Here is a 27,149-nt window from a genome sequence, read left to right on the forward strand (position 1 = left end):
CTTGGTCCTTCTAGCAGAGTCTTGTCTACAATGACTGACAGAAGCTCTCCAAGGTTTCAGACAGGAGTCTTTTCCCTGCCATGTCTGGATATACAGGGGGATTGAACCCGTGACCTTTTGCATGGGAAACAGGAGCTCAACCGCTGAGCTACAACCCTTCCCAAAAGAAGATTGCAGCCTCAACAAAATAATGTTTTTTTCTTCAATACCTGTAGTAAAAAACCTGTACACCTGGGTCCTACTGTGCAGCGACATAATCCTCAGGTGAGGATTTATAATGCCCTCCAAAATGTCATATAATAATGTGTGAGGTTTCAAGTTATCCAGAATTCTTCATTCAGTTAGGCAAGACCATGGGACATGCAGTGTGTCTGGAGAAGCAGCCCTAGCTAGTAGTCAAGTCATCAGTTCCTGCATGCACTGAGTCATCAGGTGGAATCTGGAGGAAGCAGACATTCAGATGAGGCTTTCAGGGGGCTGCTGTTCTGGTTTCAGGGTCTCTGGAGAACTCAAAAGCTGGAACATTATTTGGTGAGATTTTGGTTTGGTCTCATATATGGATAATATATTGTTGCTATTTTTCCAGTGGGCAACCCTGACCAGTTTTGCTTTAAAAATATATATTTTCCAAAGTGCACCAAATCATCAATTACAGCATAGTTCAGGTCAGCACATAGCAAAATTACTCCATTTGGAAACTGATCAAGAAAGCATCCAAGCCAACGCAGTGAGAGGTGAATAAGGTCGCCTGCCTTCCTGTCCACCAGCCTTGCTCCCGTGCTTTTAACAGGAAACTGAGGCGCAGAACAAGCAAGTAGCTGCAGCTTTCTTCCCTGCAAGGATGGAAAGAAGCCTCCCTCGCTTGACGATATTCTACACGTGGGGACCGCTGTTTGAAAGCAGAGGAGGAGCAGAACTAGTTTTGGGGAGGAGAAGGTGGCAGCTTGCCTGGTGGAGAATCACGCACAGTTCTCTGGCGCAAACGCATTTACTCGGGAGTAAGTCCTGCCCAGCTCAAGAGGATTGGAGCCTGCTTCGGCTGCAGCCTGGGAGATACCTTGGCTTTTGCTTTGGGAGAGGGATGAGCTAATTCTGGGGTGCGGCTCGCCTCGCCGCTGGGGAGCTCCGCCAGCAACGTGCAGAACAAGCCTGCTGGCTGGATGGTCGGTCCAGCCAGCTCGGGGTGAGGGGGAGGAGGAGGAGGAGGAGGAGGAGGGGAGGAAGGCCAGCTGGCCGGTCGGTCCCGGGGTGATGACGCGCTTCCTGCTCTCCCTGGGCTGGGGGCTCTCAGCCTGGGAAGCAGAAGCGCCTTGCAAAAGGCTGGCAGAGACGCGGCGCCTCCGAGCAGGCAGGAGGTTGCTGCAGCCGCGGCGAGAGGAGGAGGAGGAGAGCGGCGCTCCGATGCCCCGCGCCATGCCCGGCTAAGGCTCGCCTCTCCCGGTAGGAGCCGCTTCCAGGCGTGCTTTTCAGGCGGATTCCCCTCCTTTCAGTATATATGCAGGTGCATATTTATGCGCATGGTTTATGTGCACCTTTGCATTGAAATGCTTTCGGGAATATATTTGCACCATCGGCGCGCGCGGAGGAAGCAGGCGAGCTTGCGGAGAGGGCAGCGCCTCCTTGGATGGGCTGGATCGGACCGTCACTGCCTCGCCCGCGCACGCCTCCCCCTCGCTTCCTTTCCCGGCCACCTGTCCTTTAGCACGGGAATGCAGCTGACTCTGCAAAAGGATCCCCCCGCCCCGCCCTTGCTCCCTTGCATCTTGCTCTCTTCCCCCCCCCCCCGCTTCCTGACCTGCTTTTCTGGCGATCGGGGGCCCCAGGCAAGGCAGCGAGGCGATCGGAGGTGGGCCCAATCCTCACTGAGCAAGCCTGCCGACCCCTCCCCGCCGCTTGTTGCTTTCCGCCCCCGCCCGGCCCCCTTCGCAGCGTCCACAAGCAGGCTGGGCAACTGGGTGTTAGCGGGTGGGGAGCTCTAGAAAGGCAGCCGGGGGTGAAGCAGAATGGGATCGTGTCCATTTCAGCTCCCCGAGAGCTCGGTCTCTTGCTGGCGCTGCACGGCACCCACCGCCGCACCCGCCCATCTTCCCAGCCCGGCTGCTGATCCGCGTCAGGTCCGACCCGCTTTGCAGATGGCTTGAGCTCAGTGCGGTTTGCCCAGACTTGAACCTCCTCCTCCTCCTCCTCCTCCTCCTCCTCCTCCCGTCCTCCTTCCCCAAGAATCCTGGTGTGGAAAGGAAGGAAGGAAGGGGGCTGCAAATCCAGCAGCCTCCAAATAAGCCACCCTTATCTGCTTGTGCGTTATCGGGGAGCCTTTTTGGAGACACGCTGGATCAGGGGGAAATTCCTTGCGCTGGGGAGCCATATTTGCTGCTTGGCGCGGCTTAGCCGGCTGGGTTCTCGCGGTGGAGGTGATGGTGGTGGTGATTTTAATAAACGGGTTGCATGTTCCCTGCAAAGGGGGCGGGGAGCCGCCTCCCTCCCTCCCTGCTTCAAACACCTCTGAAAGTTCAGTTCTGGGCTGTGGAGCTGGGCGAAGGCCCCGGCAAGGTGATCCTGGCGTGGCGTGGGGATGGTGGCTGGAGGAGGAGATGGGGGTCTTCGGGCGGATGTGACCTTTAAAGCACCACCGGCCTGGGGAGATGCGAAGGGAGCAGCCGGATCTCTGCAGATGTGGGCGTTTGCTTGAGGGAGCGAGGCGCGCCTTGGGAGATGGGCGGACGCGGCTGGGTGGCTGCCCCGCCGCTTGGCTTGGCTTCCCTCCTTGGAGGTGGAAAACAACCCGGCTGTTGGCCTGGGAGGAAGGCAACTGCCAGGAGGCTGGGGGGGGGGGCGAGGAGGTGGCACCTCTAGGTGCAGCCTGGTTTCTGGCATGCAGCCAGAACAAGGTGGTAGAGCCCTGAGCTGGGAGGATGGGCTGTGTCACTTTTGGAGAGCAAGTGGAGGGGACTGTTCCTTTTTTTAAAGTGCCATGACCCTTTGCAGGTTTTAGGGGTTTTTATTTTTACAACATCCCTGAAAGGGCTGGATTCCCCCTCCCCCCATGATATGCTTACTTTATATCTTTAGGGAGGTTTTCGTGAAAATAAAACAATTGAGGCTTATGCTCAAAAGTAGCATCCCCCCTACTTGCATCCTGAAGTGGTACGCTCCATCCTACTCCGCCTCAGGGCTCTAGGACTTTGTTGCACTGGCTTGATGATGCCCCTTTCCCAAGTGTCACAGCGGAGGCAGAGCCAAGATCTTCTGGCACAGGAGGAAGGGAAATTCCACAAGTGCCTCTCCTTGGAAGTAATTATAATACAGTAAATAAGGCATTAGATAATTAATAATTTGATGTTCTTGCACATCACCTAAAACCAGCAACCTGATAAAGTCAACTTGCCTTGCCTGATGTTAGCAGCACCTAAGGCTTTTTCCGGATATGTTTGCATGAGGACAGCATCAGAAGTGCACTTGAAAAAATGGAGAAGGGGTGCGCAAGCTTCATTTTAGAAACAGTAATTTTCTACCATTTATAGACTCTGAGGTATGCGGCAGAATGTACAGACACTATTCTTCTCAATTTTGTGTGTGAGTGAAGCTATCCTGCTCCATCACACTCCTTTCAGTGTTTTACTTTGCACAAACACCCAGATTGCAGGCTATTGCAAGGCATCACTGAGTGACCTTACAGGGTTTTTACAGCCTGCCTGCTACAGACAGGCCTCTGTGTTCATCTGAGAGAGTCTGGTATTTGTGCAGGAGCCATGGCTCTTGGAAGCTGTCAGTTCCATGACACGGTTTCCGTCCCTGCAGGTTGCTTGAGGAGGAGGAACAGGGTTTGATTCCCTGATGCCTGGGAAGGCCCAGGGCTCAGGCCTAGAGCAGCTGCTTTGCATGGAGAAAACTCATTGTTCAGTCTCTGCCCTCTCCTGTTAAAAAGGGTTGGGTGATGTGAAAACTGTTCTCTGCCTGAGACCTTAGAGAGCTGCTGTCAGTTAGTGTGGAGGCTGCCCTGGGCTAGATCTGACTCAGTGCAAATGCATGGAGAATAAGACTGTCCCTGGAGATGGGTTGTGGCTCCATGGCAGAACATCTGCTTTGCATCTAGAAAGGTCCATGTTCAATCTCTGGCATCTCCAGTTAGAGCTGGAGAGAGAGAGAGAGGCCCTGTCTGAAATCCTAGAGTGTCATTGGACACTAGTCTGCAGTTAGATAATGCTGATTGATTGGGTATACCTGGATGCCACTTTTCCATAATGAGTTGCACTCAGTGCAGCTTACAGCAAATGTTCAAGGCATCCAAACACAGAGTGTTGGAAATACAGATATACAAAATACAGAACACATCAGTAAATTCAAAATTAGCAAAAACCAACAATTTAGCAAACACATAGTAAATTCAGCATTACTGAAAGAAAATAGTTATGTAGGTTTAAGTACATAAATAAAAAGCAAAACAAGAGTGAACCAACAATAATGTTTCTGTTACTGGTCTTGCTGCCCTGCAGGGAGCCTGGCTTAAATATAGTTCAGAGGGGAGAGGTGGGTGATACGCAGCTGGCTGCCAGTGAGCCAGGTGGGCCAGTGGTCTGACTCCGGAGAAGGCAGAGTTCTGGGTCCCTATCTTCTAATGGCTGTTAGCCAACATGGCCAAGTATTTCTTCCTCTGTCAGGGGCTGTGTGCTAGGAATTGCAAGAGGAAGAGGGGCTGCTGCACTCATGTACTGCTTCTGGGCTTCCCATGGCGGGGGGCAGGCTGTGGTGGAAAATGGGGTGCTGGCTAGATGGATCTTTGGTCTGGGGGCCCTGGCGTGCTTGCTGGCCAATGTGCGGATGCCTCTGCTTGTGGTGGTAGGTTCATGTTGCAGGTGCCATCTGCTTTGCTCCAGCCAGTGAGTTTGCCTCTGAGCATCATGGAATGCGCTGCTCCCAGCCCGTGCTTGTTTGCTCTGACTGAATTTCTGTCTTCAAGTGTTACTCAAAGTCCTGTATGATACGTTGCATCTTGCAGTGCAGGGGAGGAGAACCACATCCTGCAGGTGTAGGGATGGTGGACAGTAAGTGATTGATCTAAGCCAGAAGGATTTCTGGCCTCCCTGATGTTGCCGGGTTACAACTTCTGCCGCCCCTGACCTTTGCCACACCCAGACCGAGGCTCAGGGGAGTTGCAGTCCACAACAGCAGCAGGAAGGTCACAGCTTCTCCATCCTTCACTGGAGGGTTTGCCCTTGGAACAGGGGCCTAGATTTCATGTGCAGGGAATCTGTAAGAATGGGCCCACAACAGGCTCACAAAGCGCAGATCTCGCGGAGGTTGCTCTGTGACCTGTTGCTTGTCCCTGAGCCTGTTTAGTGGGGAAATGTATTATTTGTGCCTGGGAGTTATCTAATTATTCCAGGCGCAACTGAATTTCTTTTCTCCCCACCCCCATGCGCAAGCAACTCAAGGAAGGTGCTTCTCCCCCACACCCCATGTGTCTTGTCTAAACATTATCACAAGATCATGGTCAATGATCAGCAGTTGAGTGGGATATTGTCGTATTGTATTGTATTTTAATTTTCTGTACTGCCCTTTGTATGTCGCTCTCAGGGTGGTTCACAACATAAAAATACAAGATACACAAAGTACACAAGAAAAACAAACACACACACAAACCAAAAAACACAAAAAACACAAACCAAAAGTGGAGTAGATGGCTCTACTTTTATTCCTGCCTTAATAATGACATCATCATGGTGTTGACATAGCTCTTTTTGGAGTGTTCAAAATGCTTCATGTCTGTCACCTTGTTATCCTAAATAGCTCTGTAAGGAGGAAAAGTTGCACAGTAAACCCATTTTGCAGATGAGGGAATGAGGTTGGGAGAGTGAGCCATGCTCTTGCTTCTTTCCTGACTACTCTGCCGTTCCTGTTCTTTGGCTGTGATCTGAGCAGCCCACCAAAGAGCAAAAGACTCTTATTCCCGCTTTCAGCAAGGCATTTTGCTTTGGAAAAATGGAAACCGAAAGAACCCACTACACTGAAAGCTGGGTATGAATACCCATAAAAATATAGGACGCTGTTTTGTATCAGTTCAGACTATTGGTTCACCTGACCCGGCGTTGCCTCCTCTGTCTGGAAGTGGCTTTCCAGGGCCTTGAGCAGAGAAAGGTCTTCCCCCTTCACCTGCTACCTGAGGTTCTTTTAACTGGAGGTGTTGGGGACAAAAGGTAGCACCTGCGGCAGGCATAATGGCTGCTTTGCCACCTGGGCTTTGGCCCTCCCATGTTAGTTTGAAACCTTAATAATAATAATAAAGGCGCATCTAGCCACTATCCAGCCACCTTGCTGAAAGGCAAAAGAAGAAGAAGAAGGCTTTGTCATGTAGCCCCGATCAAGGAGGAAGCCATTTGAATCTCCATCAGGAGAGAGTCATGCAGTCTGGGTGCCACTGCTGTGCAGATCCTGCCTTACTTAGTCACTCACGGTACCTGATCTGAGGTGTTGGGAGTCTGCAAAGCAGGAGGTGGACTCTTGCTGGGCTGGTTGGCCTCTTTGGCTGGGCCGCCTCTGCCTGTATCTCAAGCATACGGCTGCATTTCCTTGGTGTGCCTGTGATAGAATAACCTGCTAGGAAAATATAAAAAAATTCCTTCCAGTAGCACCTTAAAGATCAACTAAGTTAGTTCTTGGTATGAGCTTTCATGTGCATGCACACTTCTTCAGATACCTATCTGGTATCTGAAGATACCTATCAGGTATCTGAAGAAGTGTGCATGCACACGAAAGCTCATACCAAGAACTAACTTAGTTGGTCTTTTAGGTGCTACTATTATCAGTCCACTCTGGTATCTGAAGAAGTGTGCATGCACACGAAAGCCCATACCAAGAACTAACTTAGTTGGTCTTTAAGGTGCTACTATTATCAGTCTACTCTGGTATCTGAAGAAGTGTGCATGCACACGAAAGCTCATACCAAGAACTAACTTAGTTGGTCTTTAAGGTGCTACTATTATCAGTCCACTCTGGTATCTGAAGAAGTGTGCATGCACACGAAAGCTCATACCAAGAACTAACTTAGTTGGTCTTTAAGGTGCTACTATTATCAGTCCACTCTGGTATCTGAAGAAGTGTGCATGCACACGAAAGCTCATACCAAGAACTAACTTAGTTGGTCTTTAAGGTGCTACTGGAAGGAATTTTTTTTATTTTGACTATGGCAGACCAACACGGCTACCTATCTGTAACTGCTAGGAAAATTATGGTCAGGGGTATATGGACTACAATTCCCATCATCCCTGAACATTGGCCATGTGGGCTACTGGGAGCTGAAACCCATCAGCATCTGGGTGTAGGGAAACAGGCTGAAATGGGCTAAAGATGCTCACATTGTATGCTTTTGAAGGTTGGCAATGGTCCAGGGAACCTTGCACAATTCATTCTCTGACATGTGTCCTGACAGTTCTCATATTACAGATTCGGCCTGATCCAGGTTCTTTCTAGCTATTTCTCTACACATTGTTCAAAATGCAAGTGAGAAAAGACAGTATTAGGAGCATCCCTCAAGTAACATAACCCAGAACTGACAAGGAAACAGTGAGGACAAAGAATTGATTTGCCAAACTACAAATCCTGGGCAAAAGCAAGAATTCTTGTGAGCGGTCTGGAGCCATTTCCATAAAGGCGAGGCCTGGCCATGCTTTGCCGCAGAGCACCCTGCCACACAGACATGGATCTCCCCCCCCCCGCCCCCCAATAAATCATGCAGATCTTGCAGCCTTTGTTAAACTTGCTTGAAATGCAAATCTCCATATTTCTAGACTTCACAAACCAACTTGCAGGCCAAAGACATGGTTTCCACCAAGCAAGACTCATGGCAAAAGAAGCTAATCTGGAGTTCTACATCAGATTCCCCTTTTGCCCATCAGGAGTTCCTCACTGCAAGGCCTTGCGGAAAGGGTTATTCCCAAAGAGTGCTCAATAATGGCTCCTCATCATCCTGGAAAAAGTGACCAATGGAGCGCCACAGTGTTCTGTCTTGGGCCTGTTGTTGTTCAATATCTTCCCTTGGAGGAAGGAATTGAGAGGATGCTTATCAAATCTGCAGATGACACCAAACTGGGAGGGGTAGCTAATGCTGCAGAAGACAGAAACAGAATTCACGAAGACCTTAACAGATTGGAGACCTGGACGCAAGCTGAAAAATGGGTGACACCTGCCTCGCAAGTACAGGCAGCCCCTGTTTACGGGCGTTCAATATGTGTGCGACCATGTATATGTGCATCAAGCCAAACCCGGAAGTGACTTGGAAACATCATAAAGATGTCACTGAAATGTCACTAAAAGGGCGGAATGGGGTGGGGTGAACCAGGGTGTTTCCAGGCTTTTTCAATGGGTTTCAATTATACTCCATTTCACCAATGTACGCCTCAGAGTGTATCCCATGCGTAAACGGGGGACTGCCTCTAGAACATGTGAAAAGGATCTAGGTGTTTCAGGAGACCATAAGCTGAACATGAGTCAACAGTGTGATGCAGCAGCAAAAATAGTGAATGCTGTTTTAGGTTGCATTAACAGAAGTATAGTGTCCCAATCAAGGGAATTAATAGTCCCACTATATTCTGCCTTGGTCAGACCGCATTTGGAATACTGTGTCCAGTTCTGGGCACCACAATTTAAGAAGGATGTTGACAGACTGGAAGGTGTCCCGAGGAGGGCAACCAAGATGATCAAGGTTCTGTAAACCAAGCCTTATAAGGAAGAGTTGAAGGAGTTGGGTATGTTTAGCCTGGATAAAAGAAGACTGAGAAGAGATAGGATATCTATCTTCAGATAAGTAAAGGGTTGTCACATGGGAGATGGAGCAAGCTTGTTTTCTGCTGCTCTGAAGGCTAGGACCTGAACCAATGGCTTCAAGTTATCACTCAATATCGGGAAGAACTTTCTGACTGTAAGAGCTGTTGGTCAATGGTACGGACTCCCACGAGAGGTGGTGGACTCTCCTTCCTTGGAGGTTTTTAAGCAGAGGTTGGATGGCCATCTGTCATGGATGTTTCAGTTGAGATTCCTGCATTTCAGGGGGTTGGACTCGATGATTCTTTGGGTTCTTTCCAACTCTACAATTCTATGGTTCTGTGATGGTGGGGTGGATGAGAACACAGTTGTACTACCTGAGGCTGATGAGAACTGTAGTCCAAAATATCTGGAATGGTTGGGGTGAGCTAATTTAAAATAATTGCATGTATCCAACCTACAACTTTTTTTTGGAAGAAAAATGTCTCCAGCAGCCTGATGAAGGGTAACTGAGCTAATAAATTAAACTATCAGAGTTTGCTTTCATTTATCTATTTGAACTAATAAGACAGCTTCCATTCTAATCAAATAATCTCTGTTAATTAAATGGGGGCTCCGTTGGCTTTCAGCCAGTTCATGAATATGTATGGGGGAAACTTAACTTCATCTGTCATGGTGAATTATATGCCGGCAATCCTTATGGGGAGGGAGCCCGTTAATGGAGTGTGTGTCACTGCTGGTGTATTGATGACTCTTGGATGGAGATATCACATGGTGTGTACAGGCAGTCATATTCAAATTCCCATCTGGACTGTGTGTTTTTCAGTCCATCCAAGGAAGCTGGCTTGTGGAGCTCCCTTTCTACTTGCAGTTAGTGCAGAATGCTGCAGCACAATTGCTGTGCTGACAGGAGGGAGACCTTGTCAGCATATGGCAGTTGTGTTCCGAGATCTGCCCTGGTTGCTGATTTGCTACCAGGCCAAGGTCAAGGTGTTACTATTAGCAGATGACGCCCCTCAACAACTTGGGACTGCATTTGTAAGGAACACAAGGAACTGCTGGGTCAAAATGTCCAATTTTCACCCAGTTACGAGAACTACTTTAAAAAAATTTAATGTGGCAGAAGACTGAGAGGTGACAGATAGCCATTTTCAAATACCTGAAGGGCTGTCACATGGAAGACAGAGCAAGCTTGTTTCCTGTTGCTCCAGTGGAAAGGATTCAAACTAATGGATTCTAATGACAAGAAAGGAGATTCTGACAAAACACTAGGGAGCTCTTTCTGATGGTAAGGGTTGTTTGGCAGTGGGACATACTGCCTTGGAGGGTGCTGGTTTTTAAACAGAAGTTGGATGGCCGTCTCTCATTTCGTGCATTGTAGCGGTTTGGACCAGATGACCCTCGGGGTCCCTTCCAACTCTACAATTCAAACTGATGTGGAAATGTGGTGACCTGAACTTTCTTGGAAACAGGAGTTACTGAGATAAACTGGAATTGACAGATATGCCCGTCCCAAATGCATTTATATCCTGCCTGGCCGCGCCACTTGGCATTACCAGAGCAAAGCAGGGCATGTGCCATGCCTGTCCTCACACCCAGCAAGATCTGCCCAGATGCCCTGCCACCCTCATGGCTTCGTGTGCTGCTTTCATTTGTTTTGCCATGCGTTGACGTGTGAGTCCCATGATCAGAACAACTTCCCATTGCAAATAAGCAAGCAGAACTTTTAATCTTGTGATGGATCTGGTTCTTTTAATAGAAGGGCTTCAGCACACCATATATTGACTGCCATGAAGAGGCCGAGAGGGTGGAAGGGAGTGAGGCCCAGGTATTTTCAGTCTCTGTTCCCACAACTCTCACACACATGCACAGCCATGTCAAGCAGCATCTCAGGGGTTTTTAATTTAAGGAGAGAAATGGCTTGAGCAGGAAGAATGCAAGTGCCCATTGAGGGGCACACTGACAAAAATTGGGGAGGCATATCCTCTGGAAGGGGTGACAAACCCGTGGCTCACAACCTCAGGGCTGTTTGTACTTAGCTCTTCTTTCCATCAGACATTCCTTTGATCTCCAACACTAAATCTATGCCAGTAATCTTCAGTGCTACCTCTCACTCTTTCTTCCACTGTTTTGGAATATTTCTTATCAGTGATGGCCAGTGAAGTGGTTCAGTGGTAGGGACCACGAGCTGCTGATGCAAGGCATTCAAAACAATGTGAATTTGTGCTGTTATCGGTAACCAACTTAATGAAATGATTGTGCTGGGGACAAGGGGTGCCACAGTCAGAACCATGCAAGAGCTCAGTTCCTAAATGTTTTTGGCCTGCCTAGATGGAGGATAGAAAAGCATCAGTGTGTATAGAAACTTGTGTACTGTACAGAGGTAAAAATCGCACCTTCAGCCACTTTTGCCTCTCCCTGCCCCTCACTGGCATGCTGCCCGGATGGGAATGTGACCCCTGGTCTGGAAAAGGTTCCCCACTGTGGGTTAGCTGATGCAGCTGCTGGTGCCAGATGTTGATCAGTGTAGGTGATTAGCCAGTCTGCAACCATGCACTTGCACAGTGCTGTTTGGGGTGCCTCCTCCTGCCAGCAGCATCCCAGGATAGCTGCAAAATCCATTTCTTGCCTCTCTTGATTAACCCAATGTGGCACCTAGCAATAAACTGGTTCCCATTCTTGTTTCTGCTTTCCCTCTTAACTTCTCATATCTTAAAAATGAACGCTGATAGATGTGCTTGTTTCACTCTCCCTCTTCTACTCCTCCATCAGCCTCAGCAAACACGACCAATGGTCAGGGAAGATGGAGGTTGTAGTCCAGCAACATTGGGCGGGGGCACAAATTTCCCTGCCCCAATCAATCATTTCATTTCCAAAGTTAAAACAATGCTCAAGGCTTCTTACAACATACAAGAATTTAAATAACTACAAACACAACAAAACTAGTCACAAACAAAACATGAACAAATATACAACCAAATTGAACAACCTCCACACAAATCACAAGATCCACGACACAAAAAACTGACAGCAGCATCTTCCCCAACAAAACCCCCTAAACAATGCCCTATCCATAGACTAAGACTTCTGGGGAGTGAAGAAAGTGGAGGCTCCCTGCTGTGACTCTGAATGAGCTGCTTTGGTGTGTTTATCAGGACTCATTAAACCAGGGATGGTGAAGCTGAGGTCCTCCAGATGTTGTTGGACTCCCATCAGTCCCAGCCAGTGTGGCTGATGGGGTGATGGGTGTTGTAGCCCTGCAAAATTGGGAGCAGACTTTGTGAATTTGGTGCCCCCAGATGTGCTGACTAGAGCGATGGGAGCTGTGGTGCCAAACATCTGGAGTGCACCAGGTTAGCGAATGTTGCTGACCATCACCTGGTGGCTGGGGCAGATGGGAGGCTGAGCTCACCAGCAGCAGCATCTGGAGGGCCATTCTTCTTCTTTTGCTATCACTCGTAGCCGAGAAAGATTGTCTTCCATAAACATGGTTTTAACAGTGAGACCGTAAGTGACTGTGGAGGCCAATTCTGGATCCCCACGTCCTTCCACAGTGGGGACATTGGTTTCCAGGCGGGAGTTGATCACGGTGTGGATTTGCCAAGCATGCCTTCCTCTTAGCACGTTTCTCCCTTGCGTCCTGAGTTTGAGTGTCTTCAAAGCCCATGACACCTTTGTTAAAGGCTGATTTCCAACCGGAGCGCTCGCAGGCCAGTGTTTTCCAGTTGTCAGTGTTTATACTACATTTTTTTAGATTTGCCTTGAGACCATCTTTAAACCTCTTTTGTTGACCACCAGCATTACGCTTTCCATTTTTAAGTTCGGAATAGAGTAGTTGCTTTGGAAGACAATCATTAGGCATCTGCACAACATGACCAGTCCAATGAAGTTGATGTTGAAGAATCATTGCTTCAACACTGGTGATCTTTGCTTCTTCCAGTACACTGATATTAGTTCGCCTATCTTTCCAAGTGATGTTTAAATCATCAACGGAGACACCGTTGATGGAATCTTTCAAGGAGTTGGAGATGGCATTTATAAGTGGTGCATGTTTCACAAGCATATAGTAAGGTTGGCAGTACAGTAGCTTTGTAAACAAACATTTTGGTTTCCCTGCAAATGTCCCGGTCCTCAAAGAGGACTCTCTCTTGCTTGCCCTACAGGGACAGTCCTGAGGAAACAGGAACTGCTTCTGGGCACTTGGGACAGTCGCAGTGACTTGTAGGAGGCAAACTAAGGCAAGGAAATAATCTGTGGTGCAATCTTGTGGAAGCTGCCCATGGGGTTGGCCTCCTGGGACGGAAATCTTGTAACATGGATTTGAGGAACAAAGCATATGCTTGTTTGCAAATGAATGTCAGCAAAATCCAGTTTGCTGCAACTCTTGTATGTGTGTGACATTTTATGCAGAGGAATTTCCATTCTCAAGAGAAGCGGGGGTGGGGGAGGCCATTGCTTTGTGGAAGAGCATGAGATTTGCATGCCGAGGGGTCCCAGATTCCGTCCTCAACAGCATCTCTAGGCAAGACCCCGGAAAGCTGATGCCAGTCAGTGCAACCAAGACTGAGATAGAGGCCAAAGAGCCTGGCTTGGTATAAGACAGGTCCAAGAGCGGACAAAGCTGTTCATGTACAGCTGCATGAAAACCTTCCACTCAGCTCTGAGGATCTGGAGTCACCTCCTCACCCCAACATTAGTTTGGAACACACACACCCCCGCAAAAAGAAAAGAAAAAGCAATTTATTGGACACATCAGTGTCCAACCCACCTCTCTCTACTTCACACACACACACACACACACACACACACACACACACACATTTTGCAAATTAGTACCTGCAAATGTGATGGGGAACTAGATATAACTCAGTGGCTTTTAAGTTTACAGTCCCTATCAAACCAGCTCCATGTACTTGGCAGGAGTTTTAGGATGGGAGGTTGGAATCAGAAATGGTCTGAGTTCCCTGGATATCTCTTGATATAACTCACAGATATTCCAAGCCCTTTCTAAAGTTTTCTGGCATAGATTTTGTAGTTTGTTCATCACCTGTCTGTTATTACTTCTCTTGATTTCATCATAGACTGATTCCCCGAGATTTGTTTTATTTCAGCTGCCTCTGTTGTTGTCCGTCTTATGTGCCTATCCCCAGCGTGCGCTTCCTGCATTGAGAGGGTGGTCATGGGGTCTTTGTTGCTCTTTGGGTAGCCTGTCTGGGCCACCAGTGAAAGGTGCTCCTGCCTTCCACATAAAATAGTTGATTTTTTTAGTAAATAGCATGTGACACAAAGATGTAATCCACCACACTGCCCCCATTCTTGGATATTACAGAGATTCTGGGATATCTTTTACAGAGCAAATAGCTATACAATGTGTGATTTGCATGGTTTGCTTTCCTTCTGATGTGATTCTCTACACAGTGACTCACATCTGGGCCCAAGCACCTTGCCTTGTGTGCCAAAATTCTTGGCTTGCTGGGGCAGAGAACCATTGCACCCCTGCTGCAGGTGGTCAGAGGGGGGCTAATGCAGCTGCCAAGTCAGAAGGGATCAGGTGATACAAGCAGTGTTAGAAACTCAGATATATAAGCTAATCATAGAGTTCGAAGGGACCCTGAGGATCATTTAGTCCAACCCACTGCAGTGCAGGAACATGCAGATGTCTGATATGGGGATCGAACCTGTGACCTTGCTGTTATCAGCACCATGCTCTAACCAGCTGAGCCATCGCCAAATGGCACCTTAAACCTAGGTTACAGTCACCACCATGGTATGTATAGGTGCCATTTCTACCCCCAATGAGGTATGGTTCATCATCATCTCATTTCTGTACCGCTTTATATTTTAAAGAAAAAAATCTCAAGGTATTTTACAACACATTAAAACATCACATGAAACAATCCAAATAAAACAATTTCAAGCTTCCAGGAAAATATTTCAGATCCTTCTCTAATTGACATTTTGCTTTCCCCATATTTATTTACTTACTTAATTTCTATAGCTGCCCCATGGCAGAACTACTCTAGAAAGCCAGTGTGCTTAGACCTGGCAGATCAGAGTTCAAATCCCCACTGAGTCATGAAGCTCACTGGGTGACCTTGGGCCAGGCACAGCCTCTTAACCTACCTCACAGGGTTGTTGTAGGGCAGGCTTCCTCAACCTTGGCCCTCCAGATGTTTTTGGCCTACAACTCCCATGATCCCTAGCTAGCAGGACCAGTGGTCAGGGATGCTGGGAATTGTAGTCTCAAAACATCTGGAGGGCCGAGGTTGAGGAATCCTGTGGTAGGGATTAACTGAGGAGGGGGTGGACCATATACCCCTTGGAGAAAAGAGTGGGATATAAGTGCAATAAATAAGCTCTTCTACTTACCTGCTTAAGAAAGCTGGAGGGGCCAGCCAGACGGAGATGTCAGTTGGCAACCTGGCATCCATAGATCTCTGTGTTGTTGCAATTGGACCCGCACCAGTCGCAAAATGTGCCTGGCACCTGGCTAATTTCTAACACTGGATGCAACGGACCCGTTGGACTCCATCTGGTTCTAGAAAACTGGTGGCTCCAAGCTACCTTGTCAGTGTGAGCGACCCATCACTCAGGCTGCCTTGGCGTTGTTCTTCCTTTCTGTTCCTGCTGGCCAGTGTGGTGTAGTGGTTAAGAGTGGTAGACTCGTAATCTGGGGAACCGGGTTCAATTCCCTGCTCCTCCACATGCAGCTGCTGGGTGACCTTGGGCCAGTCACACTTCTCTGAAGTCTCTCAGCCTCATTCACCTCACAGAGTGTTTGTTGTGGGGGAGGAAGGGAAAGGAGAACGTTAGCCGCTTTGAGACTCCTTCAGGTAGTGATAAAGTGGGATATCAAATCCAAACTCCTCCTCCTCCTCCTCCTCCTCCTCCTCCTCCTCCTCCTCCTCCTCCTCCTCCTTCTTCTTCTTCTTCTTCTTCTTCTTCTCCAGGCCAGTGGGAGGATCAGGCATGAGTTCTGTACTGCCAGAATTAGAGCAGTGTGGGATTAGCATCCTCATTGGGGGGGGGGGTGAGTTGTAGTCAATCATAACTAATGTACAAAATGTATCCCTGGGTGCCAGTTACTCCAGCTGCCCTTAGCTTCTAGGCTCTGCTTTTTTCCTTGCCTCTTTTTGGAATTCTGCAATACCAAGTCAGTTCCTCAGACCGCAGTGTCCTCAAACCTAAGAGCTTCAGTCTTGCAACTGAACTCCACTGTGGTACCTACTTTTTGGTGATGAACTTTGGAGAGGAGGCTAGTGTAGAAAACTCTGCTGCTGTTTCAGCTCTTGCGTACTTGCACAGATTTGGGGGAGGATTGTACCATGCAGCTTATCTCCCCAGTGCATGCTAACAGGCTTCTTTGAACTGCTCTTTCTGCTCCAAGGAGACTGGCTTTTGCGGAGAGAGGAGCTTGTTAAAACCACAGAGCAAAGCCTCGGCTGTCTCTTGCGCACCCAAAGAGCAGAACTCGCCTGATGGACAGACAAGGAGAGTAAGCAGGCCTGACAGATTTTCGGGGGGGGGGAGGGGCAGGTTCCGTTGCAGGTGCTCAAGTCTTTGCCTTTGGCTGCAGATTTGGCCATTGGAAAAGGGTTTTGTTTTTTTAAAGACAGAGGCAAGATTAAATTTCAGGTGCCTGTGGAAGTGTGCATTGCACCACGCATTCTTCTGCTTCCCGTGTTGGCAGGGCTGGCCTTAGACATTTTGCTGCCTGAGGCAAAGATGGAGGAGACGGTGACTGAGGGCTACTAGCTTTGATGACTGTGCTCTGTCTCCACTGTTGGAGGCACAAATGCTTCTGAATGTCGATTGCTTGAGACCGGTTGCTTATGTTCTTACGCTCCAGCTCCATTCCATGGACGGGCAGTTGGCACTTACGTCCACACTGGCGTGGGGTTGCCTTCTCCAGCCCACCTGATGCAACAGACTAGATGAAGGGCTCCAGAACAGGCCAGGGAGGCCACAGAGCCAGTGCGATGTTGTGGTTAGAGTGGGAGAGGCCAGAGTTTGAATTCCCACTCGTCCGTGAAGCTCACTTGGGTGTCCAAGCCTTACCTTCCTTGCAGGGCTGTTGTGAGGATAAAATGGGGGGGAGGAGAACAGTGTATGAGCTTTTGGGAAGAAAGGTGGGGAAAAGCTGGGCAGCTCAGGAGGAACAACTGGGGTTGGCCCTGCCACCCTGCCACCACTTGCCACCTGAGGCAGTTGCCTCTCTCTGCCTCATGGTAGGACTTGTTCTGCATGTGGGAACAAGATGCCAACTAAAATGCAACTGGGAGGCTTCACACACACATACCTTTTGTGTCTTAAATACTGTTCAGAGCAATAACATCATTATTATTATTATTATTATTATTATTATTATTATTATTATTATTATCATCATCATCCTCAGGATATGTCTGTAAATTACCTTGTTTACTTGTACCCAGGCTTTGCCCACGGGTGACACTGGCAGTAAAATATGAGGACTCCCACATGACGACCAGCTTTCCTTTCTGTTCGGTTTGAGTTTTTTTGTTATCTTTCCTCCAAGGTGTTCAGAACACTGTATTCAGAGTTCTCCCCTTTTTGCGCAGCAGCCTTGTGAGGTTGGCTAGTCATGCAGATGTGCAGGGAGGGGGCTGGTCCAAGGTTAATCAGCTGGCTTTATTGCTGACTGGGGGATTTGAACCCAGATACCCTTACTTGGAAAATCCCTGATGCACATAAAATGTGGATTGAGCATTTGAACTTCTCACCCCTCTCATTCAAGCAAGAGAGGAACTGCTTATAATTTTCATTTTTAAAAAATGTATCTTAGCCCTCCCTTGAGGCACAGTTTGCAATTTGCAATCATGCATCAAAAAAAGTTTAACCCCGGCTTGTAATTTTGACCATGTCATGGAAGTTCTAGTCAGTTTATTAAAGAGAATGGAATTATGTTTAGAGTTTGGTCTTTCCTCATTTTGAGTGGATGCAGTCGGGGGGGGGGGTTGATACTACATAACTGTAATTAAATTTTTTTATACCGTGTCATGTTTCCCAAAGAGCAATCAGTTCTTTAATAACTTGATGAGCTGTAATTAAAGGGCAGCACACCTCAGTGTCCCTGGGTGGGCAAGAGATAGGTAGCCATCTTTCTTCCTTTCTTACTTGCTTGGGAGAAGCGGGGGCGGGGGGAGCTGATTTAACTTGACACAACAGCAAGAACTGACGACTGGAATCCAGAACTAGCCTGCAAGTATGAATGGCACTGTGATAGGAATCTTCCCTGTTTGCCAAGGCATGACTGGTTGCTTTTTGCCCATATGACTTTTTTGCTTCGTTTTTCAAGCTAAAATAATGTTGCACTGCAACATGGGCTAAAAGTTGGTTTGTGTCATATGGTTGCTGTGTAACAGAGTGACTACAGAACATAAGAATGCGGCAGCTTGACTGGTGACTGGGAGCGACCGCTGGGACCATATAACACCAGTCTTGAAAGACCTACATTGGCTCCCAGTACGTTTCCGAGCACAATTCAAAGTGTTGGTGCTGACCTTTAAAGCCCTAAATGACCTCGGCCCAGTATACCTGAAGGAGCGTCTCCACCCCCATCGTTCAGCCTGGACACTGAGGACCAGCTCCGAGGGCCTTCTAGCAGTTCCCTCACTGCAAGAAGTGAGGTTACAGGGAACCAGGCAGAGGGCCTTCTTGGTAGTGGCACCTGCCCTGTAAAATGCCCTCCCGCCAGATATCAAGGAGGTAAAGAACTACACAACTTTTAGAAGACATCTGAAGGCAGCCCTGTATCAGGAAGTTTTTTTAATGTTTGATGTTTTATTATGTTTTTATATATGCTGTAAGCTGCCCAAAGTGGCTGGGGAAACTCAGCCAGATGAGCAGGGGCAGGGAATACTACTGCTACGACTAATACTGTAGTAGTAGTAGCCTACAGGATCAGGCCAAGGGTCCACCAGTTGTCTGCATGGAAGCCACAAGCAGGATTTGAGTATAAGAGCCCTCTCTCCTTTGTGGGCTTCCCGCAACTGGTATTCAGAAGTATTACTGCCTCATGTCCACCATGAATTTGTCCAGGGCTCTTTTAAAGCTGCCCAGGTTGGTGGCTATCGCTGCCTCCCTGGTGTGCGAGTGAGTTTCATAGTTTAACTATGCGCTGCCTGAAGAAGTTCTCTCTTTGATCAGTCCTGAATCTTCCAACATCATTGCGTGTCCGCAGGTTCTAGAATTATAGGAGGAGGAGAAAAACTCTTCAGTATCCGCTTTCTCCACGCCGGGTATAATTTTATAAACTTCCGTCATGTCTCCTCTTCCTTGCCTTTTCTCTAAACTGCAAAGTCCCAAATGCTGCAACTGCTCCTCATAAGAGACTTGGGTAACATTAGCCCTGATCCAGCAAGCAAGGGAGCTGGGGAGCTGCATCTGCGTGAATTCCCTTCTTGGATCAGGACCCTCCCATGCAGGCTGGGTGTGGATAAAAGAAAGTTGTTCTTTACACAATGCATAGTTGAGCTCTGGAACTCGCTCCCACAGTGAGGGCCACCACCTTGGATTGGATGGCTTTAAAAGAGCACCAGACAAGTTCATAGAAGCTGCTAGCCATGATGGCTGGCTATGCTTTGCTTCCACAATCAGAGGCAGCAGTGACTCTGCCTGTTAGTTGCTCAGAATTGCAGAAGGGGAGAATGCTCTCACGCTTTGGTCCTGCTTGCAGGCTTCCCATGGGCATTTAGTTGGTGAGAGCCGGGCGCTGGACTAGGTGGGCCATTGACTTGACCCAGTGGGACTCTGTGTTCCTAGATTCTTATTCAGGGCCAGATCCGTGTTGAGTATTCCCTGGTTTGGCACAGATTGAGGGTGGCAGTGGCTGTGCACAGCCCTACCATAACTTTGTTTCAGTCCTCATTTAATACAAGAGAGCTAGGAGTTTCTTTATTTATCCAGAACAGGAAAATCCAGCGAACAATGGAACAGCCAGGCCTTGTCTTGATTACTTAGGATTTCCTCTAGGTTGACTGACTTGCTGCCTCAATCGGCCCGCCTCCCTTGAAACGTTTTTAACAGCAATCTGTTGGAAGAGGCATTTTCAAGAGAAACAGCGCAGTGGCCCTTCCATCCCATTTGGCTTTAATTAAATCCCTGCTGACTACAATGCAGATGAGACTTGGAACTGATGTAAGTGGACACTCATTGCCCTTGTGAAGCCCTTGAATAATAGAATCAGCCCTCCAGAGCAAATGCAATTAATTGGAGAGCAGGATGGTGGTGGGTCAATGGAAGTTACATTTAATCAATAAGCCTCCGTCTGAAAAGTTATTGCGCAGGCACTCAGGAATCATGTGGGATCCTTGTCTCAACTTAGGGTGGAGCAACATAGCCATACCTGCCACACTGGCACAATGAAGGCTTTGAAACCCTCGGGACTTGGCCCATGGTTGTGGTCCTGTTGAGAGTGGTTCTGGTTCTTGTGCGGAAAGTGGGGTCTCCTAGCTGTCAGGGGTGGGATGACTTGAGGCACTTCCATTGTTACAGACTACAACTCCCATCAGCCTCCAGCCAGAATGGCCAGTGGTCAGGGATGATGGGAGTTGGAGTCAACCACCCTTGGGGTTAGCCACTCCTGTTTGGGCCCCCTGCCTTCAGCCACAAGAAAACCTCTGATGTGACCATTCCCAGGCTGCAGGCTTGATTTCATTGCCAAGGTTCTCCTTTCTTTTATTAATGGGGAGGGAGAGCTTTTCCCTAATTGCTCATGCAGGTTAAGTGAATGTGATTCTGCAAAGGGTAAGCGCTACTTATATATGAAACATGCTACACTGCATTTAATGCAACTTTTATGATGAAAATGTCATGCATTCTGAAAAAAATGCTCGCTAGGAAGAACAATTAAATAGAGCAGTGCTTCTTGAAATTCTGAGTTGTTAAAAGGAGCAGCGATTGAATATGGAGATTGGGAATGAGAATGTGAAGGTCTCTGGCAGAGCATGCGTAGTTCAAGAGTTATGTCTTGAGCATACAGGCTGTGTGTGTCTGTTTTGACAGCTCCTGATGGTGCAAAGCCCATTGATATACAGTGGTACCTCGGGTTAAGAACCTAATTTGTTCTGGAGGTCCGTTCTTAACCTGAAACTGTTCTTAACCTGAAGCACCACTTTAGCTAATGGGGCCTCCTGCTGCTGCACCGCTGCTGCACAATTTCTGTTCTCATCCTGAAGCAAAGTTCTTAACCCGAGGTACTATTTCTGGGTTAGCGGAGTCTGTAACCTGAAGCGTCTGTAACCTGAAGCGTATGTAACCTGAAGCATATGTAACCCGAGGTACCACTGTATAGATGTTGTTGGCATCTGTCTGTCTCGAGAGACAATGGAGTGTACCTCTGGAGGTGAAGCCAAACCTCTGCATTAGCAGCACTGAAGTGACCTCCCCGGGGCGCAATCCTGGCCAGTGTATATGGAGGTCCTAGGCTGCCCTGAAAACAAGACACCCCCCCCCCAAGCCTCACTAATGTGGTTCAAAGAGAAGCAGAGCAAGACGTTCGGCTGCAGGAGTTGCTGGAAGCAGTGCTAGAAACTGGGGTAGAAAAGCTAGGAGCCAAATGGCTTCTAGGACCTGGGTTGTGGGCACCAAAACAGAATGTCAAGTTGCTGGGGGGGGGGGAGGTTGGCAACACTTTTAATTTATTTTTTTGATAAGCATGAATTAATACGTGACACATTGTTAATATCACATTTTTAGCAGAAATTGTTAATACATGTTTAATTTGGTGTTTACAATAAAAATATTGGTACCATACTTTAGTTTTCAAAACACTTTACTCTTTATTTTCTATCCTTAATATATAACAGATTCCATTATTAGTGAAAATAATATGCAGCTACTGATACATCTAAGTATCTGGCCGTGGCTGTAGCAAAGAACTGAGTGGTCAAGTGCCTGGTTTGCAGGCAGGTCTGAGGTTCAGCCCCCAGTGGCATCTCTAGGTTGGGTGGGGAGAGCCTTACAGTGTTGATCCGACTCACTATAAATCAGCTTTGTATGTTTTTAAGGCAGCCCTTTAGTCAAAACCTTGAGGACTGGAGTCTTACTTCTAGCTCAGCTCCATGGTAGAGCTCCTCTGGCTTTGCCTGCGGGTTCAGTCCCTGACAGTGTGGACAGTCCTGAGCTAAATTGGCCAATAGTCTGACTCCTGGCTTCAAGCAGCGCTAACGTTTTAGTGGGAGCAGGAGAAATCCCAAATCTTTGCCAATGGCAACATTTTGACGGGTTCTTCTCAATAAAGGTAAAGGTACCCCTGCCCGTACAGGCCAGTCGTGTCCGACTCTAGGGTTGTGCGCTCATCTCACTTAAGAGGCCGGGAGCCAGCGCTGTCCGGAGACACTTCTGGGTCACGTGGCCAGCGTGACGAAGCTGCTCTGGCGAGCCAGCACCAGCGCAGCACACGGAAACGCCGTTTACCTTCCCGCTATAAAGCGGTACCTATTTATCTACTTGCACTTAGGGGTGCTTTCGAACTGCTAGGTGGGCAGGAGCTGGGACCGAAAGACGAGAGCTCACCCTGCCGCGGGGATTCGAACCGCCGACCATACGATCGGCAAGTCCTAGGCACTGAGGTTTTACCCACAGCGCCACCCGCGTCCCTTACCGTTCTTCTCATTACACTCCTTTAATTTTCCTGGATTAGCTGTTGCGTGCTGCAGGCAAGAATCAGAACCTCCATGGAATAGACATTTAGGTTCAGAGATATTTCCCAGTGGACCTTGAGAAATTCAGTAACAATGTGGGCTCAAGCAGGTGTTGCACATCAAGGTTCTCGCTACAGAAAAAACGAAAACACAGTCCTCCCAAGACCAACTAATCTGATGATTGTATATCCGGAACAGAGACAGTTTGGAATGGATTTCATGCAGCTGATGTTTGGAACAGCTGTGCTTTCTTGTAACAGTTGAAGCAGGAGGGGGGGAGAGAACAGTCCTTGCCAAAGAGCACCTGTGTGAAGCATTTAAACTGTCCAGAGAAGCATAAGCCATTTAGCAAGGCCTTTGCCAATGTGTCCATTTACCCATGAAGACGGTGTACCTTAGGCTGCTCAACAACTTTCGGGTTTTGAATTATGGCAGCCTTAGCAGAGCTGCCCTTACAGCTCACAGGGATGTGCCCAGGCGGGGAATCTCTTTATTTGTGCCTAAGCTCTCTAAAGTCTGAAGACAGATTAAATTTTGCAAACTGGCGAATATGTTTCTTTGAACAACCTGCTTTGATCGCAAGAGTTGCTTTCCTGTGGCAACTAAGGCCTTTGTTGGCACAATACACTGAAAGCAGTATCATGACACTTTAAACAGTCAGGGCTTCCGCCAAGGAATCCTGGGAACTGTAGTTTGTTAAGGGCAGTGTTAGAAATTAGCCAGGTGCGTTTTGCTACTGGCGCGGGTCCAATTGTGACCACATGGAGATCTCTGGATGACAGGTTAGCAACTGACATCTCCATCTGGCTGGCACCTCCAACCTTCTTAAGCAGGTAAGCAGAAGAGCTTATTTACTCCTCCAAGGAGTCCATGGTTCACCCCCTTCTCAGTTCATCTCTACAACAACCCTTCTAAGAGGTTGTCATTGGCTTCATGACTCAGTGGGGATTTGAACCCTGATCTCCCAGGTACTAGTCCAGCATTCTCACCACTACACCCCACTGACTTCCTAGAGTCCTCCTGCTGTGCGGCAGCTCTATAAATAAAGTAGGTAAATAAATAAATATGGGAAAAGCAAAATGTCACTTAAGAGAAGGATCTGAAATATTTTCTGAGATTTTTTCTTTAAAATATCAAGCAGCATAGAAAATAATAGTAATAAATATCATTGCAAAAACAAAAAAGGTGTCTAGATATTCAGTCATGGCAACCGTAACCTAAGGTGTCATTTGGCAGTTTATATATCTGAGTTTCTAAAATTGGTTAAGGGTGCTGAGGCTGGTTTAACAGCCAGGCCCTGTTCCATGGGACCACTGGGGATTGTAGCACTGTAAGGGGAACAGGGGTACATGGGTGGTGCTGTGGGTTAAACCACTGTGCCACTTCGGCTTGCCGATCAGAAGGTCGGTGGTTTGAATCCCCGTGACGGGGTGAGCTCCCGTTGTTCAGTCCCAGCTCCTGCCAACCTAGCAGTTCGAAAGCACACAGTGCAAGTAGATAAATAGGTATCGCTCTGGCGGGAAGGTAAACAGCGTTTCTGTGTGCTGTTCTGGTTTCGCCAGAAGCGGCTTAGTCATGCTGGCCACATGACCCGGAAAAACTGCCTGTGGACAAACGCTGGCTCCCTCGGCCTTTAAAGCAAGATGAGCGCCATAACCCCAGAGTTGTTCATGACTGGATTTAATTGTTAGGGGTCCCTTTACCTTTAAGGGGAACAGGAGTCTCTGAGCAAATGTTGGGGGTACTCCTAGCCACCAAGGACACCTGAACCTCCACTGGCAGAGATGGAGCACCCCCAGCATTTGCTCAGAGACCCCTGTTGGTAAGGCAGCTAGCGTTGTTCCTGGGTCAGGATAGCTTGACCACAGTTGTCCATACAGTGGTAACCTCACAGTTGGATTACTGCAATGCGCTCTGTGTGGGACCACCCTTGGGGTTTGTCCAGAGGCTGCCTCTGATACAGAACACAATGGCTAGGATGCTTCTGGGAAGCAAACTACACTCAGCATATAATCCCTTGCTTGTGGGATTTGCAGTGGCTGCCAGTCTCCTATTGGACCAAGTTCTGACACTAACATACAAGGGTCTCTACTTGAGAGACCCACTTATCAAGAACTCAGTAGATCACTGCAGTCTGTGGGAGAGTTTCTCCTGCAAGTTCTAAAGATCTCAGGCGCCTTCTCGTTAGTAACTCGGAGCAGGGCTTTTAGTGTGGCTGCCCCCGTTCTGTAGAGCAGCTTCCCTGTTGAAATATAACAGGCACCCACTCTCTGTACTTTCCAGAAACAGTTGCAGACATTTTTGTTCCAACAGGCTTTCCCAGATGGATGGATGGGTCTTTGCCATGAGTGTCTGTTCTGAATTGGGGTTTGGTGGTTTTTAACTCCTCCCCTTTTTGCTGTTGTACATTGTGTTGAAACCATTGTGTAGAATGGTGAATTTATTAGTAAAAATACCAGGCTAGGCATGGAAGTCAGCTTCCACCTCAGTCATCTTCTATTTATCACTATCTGTTTTTAGGTGCCAGGGAAAAAAACATTCTTCTGCACCGAGGCCCTTAGGTCTTAACTTCCTGTTTATAGGTGGAGTGGATGGATGGAGATGGGGGTGGATATATGTTTTAAGTAGGACAATTAAATAATTAACGTGAACTGGAGGGGCTCTATCCTTTTGGGGTATTTTTTGCCTCAGGAGTGGACTTAGGAGCAGATTTATTCTGTGGTTTTCCTTGGTTTCTAGTCGTTCATTTCAAAGCTAGTTGAATTGTGAAGTTCAGGGAAAGTGGATGCAGCTCAAAGCGAGGATTCGCAAGGGTCTGTTTTGATTTGTTTTTTCTTAAGATGCTTTACTGGACGTGACGAGCCCCTGCAGGTTGCAAGAAGAGCGTCTTTCCAAAGTGCCATCAGTTCATATTTCCTCACCTCACTCCGATTGTCTTAGCATCTTGGGTCATTGACTAAAGCACATAATTGGCCCAGAGGTGCCTGTTAGTTTTATCCTTAATGGTGAACCAAAGACGACGCATGAGTTGGATTGCCTTTTATGGATGAAATTTTCATCTGCTGAGCTGGGAAAAAATTCAAAGGGAAAAGTAACAGGCGGTGCTAAATCAGCTTTTTTAGAGCTTAAATGTTCAGTTTAACACCTATCAGTAAAGAGAACTTTCTTTATCTTGCTGTATCAGTTCTGTTGTTTTGCAAAATTGCACAGCTGAAATGTGTTTTTGTGTGTTCATATGCTGCCACTCTTCATGTGGAAATGAATAATGTAGGACTACTGTTGACAAGGGGTGAAGGCCGCATTTTTTTGTGGGGGGACCAATTGTGCATCTTTTTTTTTAAACTGTTCTTTACTGAGCCAAGAAGAGGCTTTTTGCTAGCTCAGCTTCCTGTTTCTTAGATTGCAGCAAAATCCCTTTCTTGACGACTGAGAGATCACAGTGAACTATGACATGGGCATTTGAAGGACAAGTCTCCACTTCAAGTTCAGCTGCTCCTTCTAACCAATATCAGGGGTGCCAGGTGAGAAATTTTGTTGCTCACCAACAAATTAGTTGCGCAACAAGGGTTGGCACCTGACATTGGAAGCCCACTACAAGCTGTCAGTTGAGACCTCTAGCGAGGGTGGGCTGTCCCTCCCCCAACTCCCTGTTGGGTGGGGGAGGGAAAAGGGGAGGGGAATAAGCTAATGGCAGAGTGGAAAAGGGGGTTCCCCCTTTTCACTCTGGTCCCATGCACCAAGGGCTTCACCCCTGCCCACTACTGGCATCCAGCCTGTCATGGACTGGCTAGATGCAGGGGAACAGGGTGGGGGCACCAAATGGGGAACCCCCAAGAATACCCTTGGTGTTCCACTGCCCAAGGTGGCTGCCTCATGGGCGGGTCAGCCCTGAAGTTAGAATCCATCAGCTTCAGCCAGCATGGCCAGTGTTTAAAGAGGATGGCAGTAGGACATCGCGGTTTGGCGATAAACCGCGATGTTGAAACACGGTGCATTGGCCCCTGCTGACAAGGCGTGGGGTGAAACTGCCTTGGCTCTCACTGCCGGAGCTGAGGCACTTTCACCCCAGCACCTCGCAGGCGGGGGCCAATGCAGCTGGCCCCCGCCTGCTGCTCAGATGGGGGGCAGAAGGCTCCTGCCTGACCTCAGTGTCCCTGGTGCTCATTCGCGAGCAGCAAGAATGCCGGGGCTCCCTTCACCGGCGCAGGGGGCAGGTGAGCTACCTCTCTCACTCGCCCCCCCATTCACCAAAGACAGACCAGGCGTCACCTTCGTCCATGTGGGTCATTCACCCCGAGAGGAAAGACTCAGCCCACCCTCCCAGGGCAAAATCCGCAAGCAGGGCTGCCTGACGCTGCTGGTGCAGCAGTTACACCGTCTGGCTAAGCGCGACCCCCATGCCAGGCCCTGGAGGCAGGGGCATGGGCCTTCCTCAGCCACAGCTGCCTCGGCAGAAAGGGTGGAGCTTAATGGAGCCCACAGCCCACTGCCGGCTTGTGTGAACCGGAAGCAACGTGGGGGATCCTTTAAACTTCTCCCTTGAGAAGGAACTGCTGCTTTGCTCAAGGGAGAAGTATGAAGGAGCCCACATCTCCCCAGCTGAGCAGCCCCAATCCTGATCCTGCTGGTGTGCAAGCAGGAGCCATATCAGGGCCAGCTCAGCTGTGGAGAAGGAGCACCTTGACGGAGCCCCCACCCTGCCGCTGGCTCATGCAAGCCAGTGGC

General features: G+C 48.4%; 1 protein-coding gene across 5 annotated transcripts in view; it reads left to right on the forward strand.

Moving 5' to 3' along the window:
- Nucleotides 1–953: 953 nt before the first annotated feature.
- TLN2 (talin 2) overlaps nt 954–27,149 on the forward strand; it is a 184,411-nt gene continuing 158,215 nt past the window's right edge. The window contains exon 1 of one of the 5 annotated variants that reach the window (XM_081170483.1): nt 954–998. The gene's annotated coding sequence lies outside the window, so the exon portion shown is untranslated. Of the gene's footprint in view, nt 999–1,216; nt 1,441–1,963; nt 2,115–27,149 lie in introns of those variants that run through there. The other 4 variants (XM_081170485.1, XM_081170481.1, XM_081170484.1 and 1 more) reach the window with 4 other exon arrangements.

This window comes from Podarcis bocagei (genome assembly GCF_964188305.1).
Source record: "Podarcis bocagei genome assembly, chromosome: 14".
In the NCBI taxonomy this organism is placed as follows: Eukaryota; Metazoa; Chordata; class Lepidosauria; order Squamata; family Lacertidae; genus Podarcis; species Podarcis bocagei.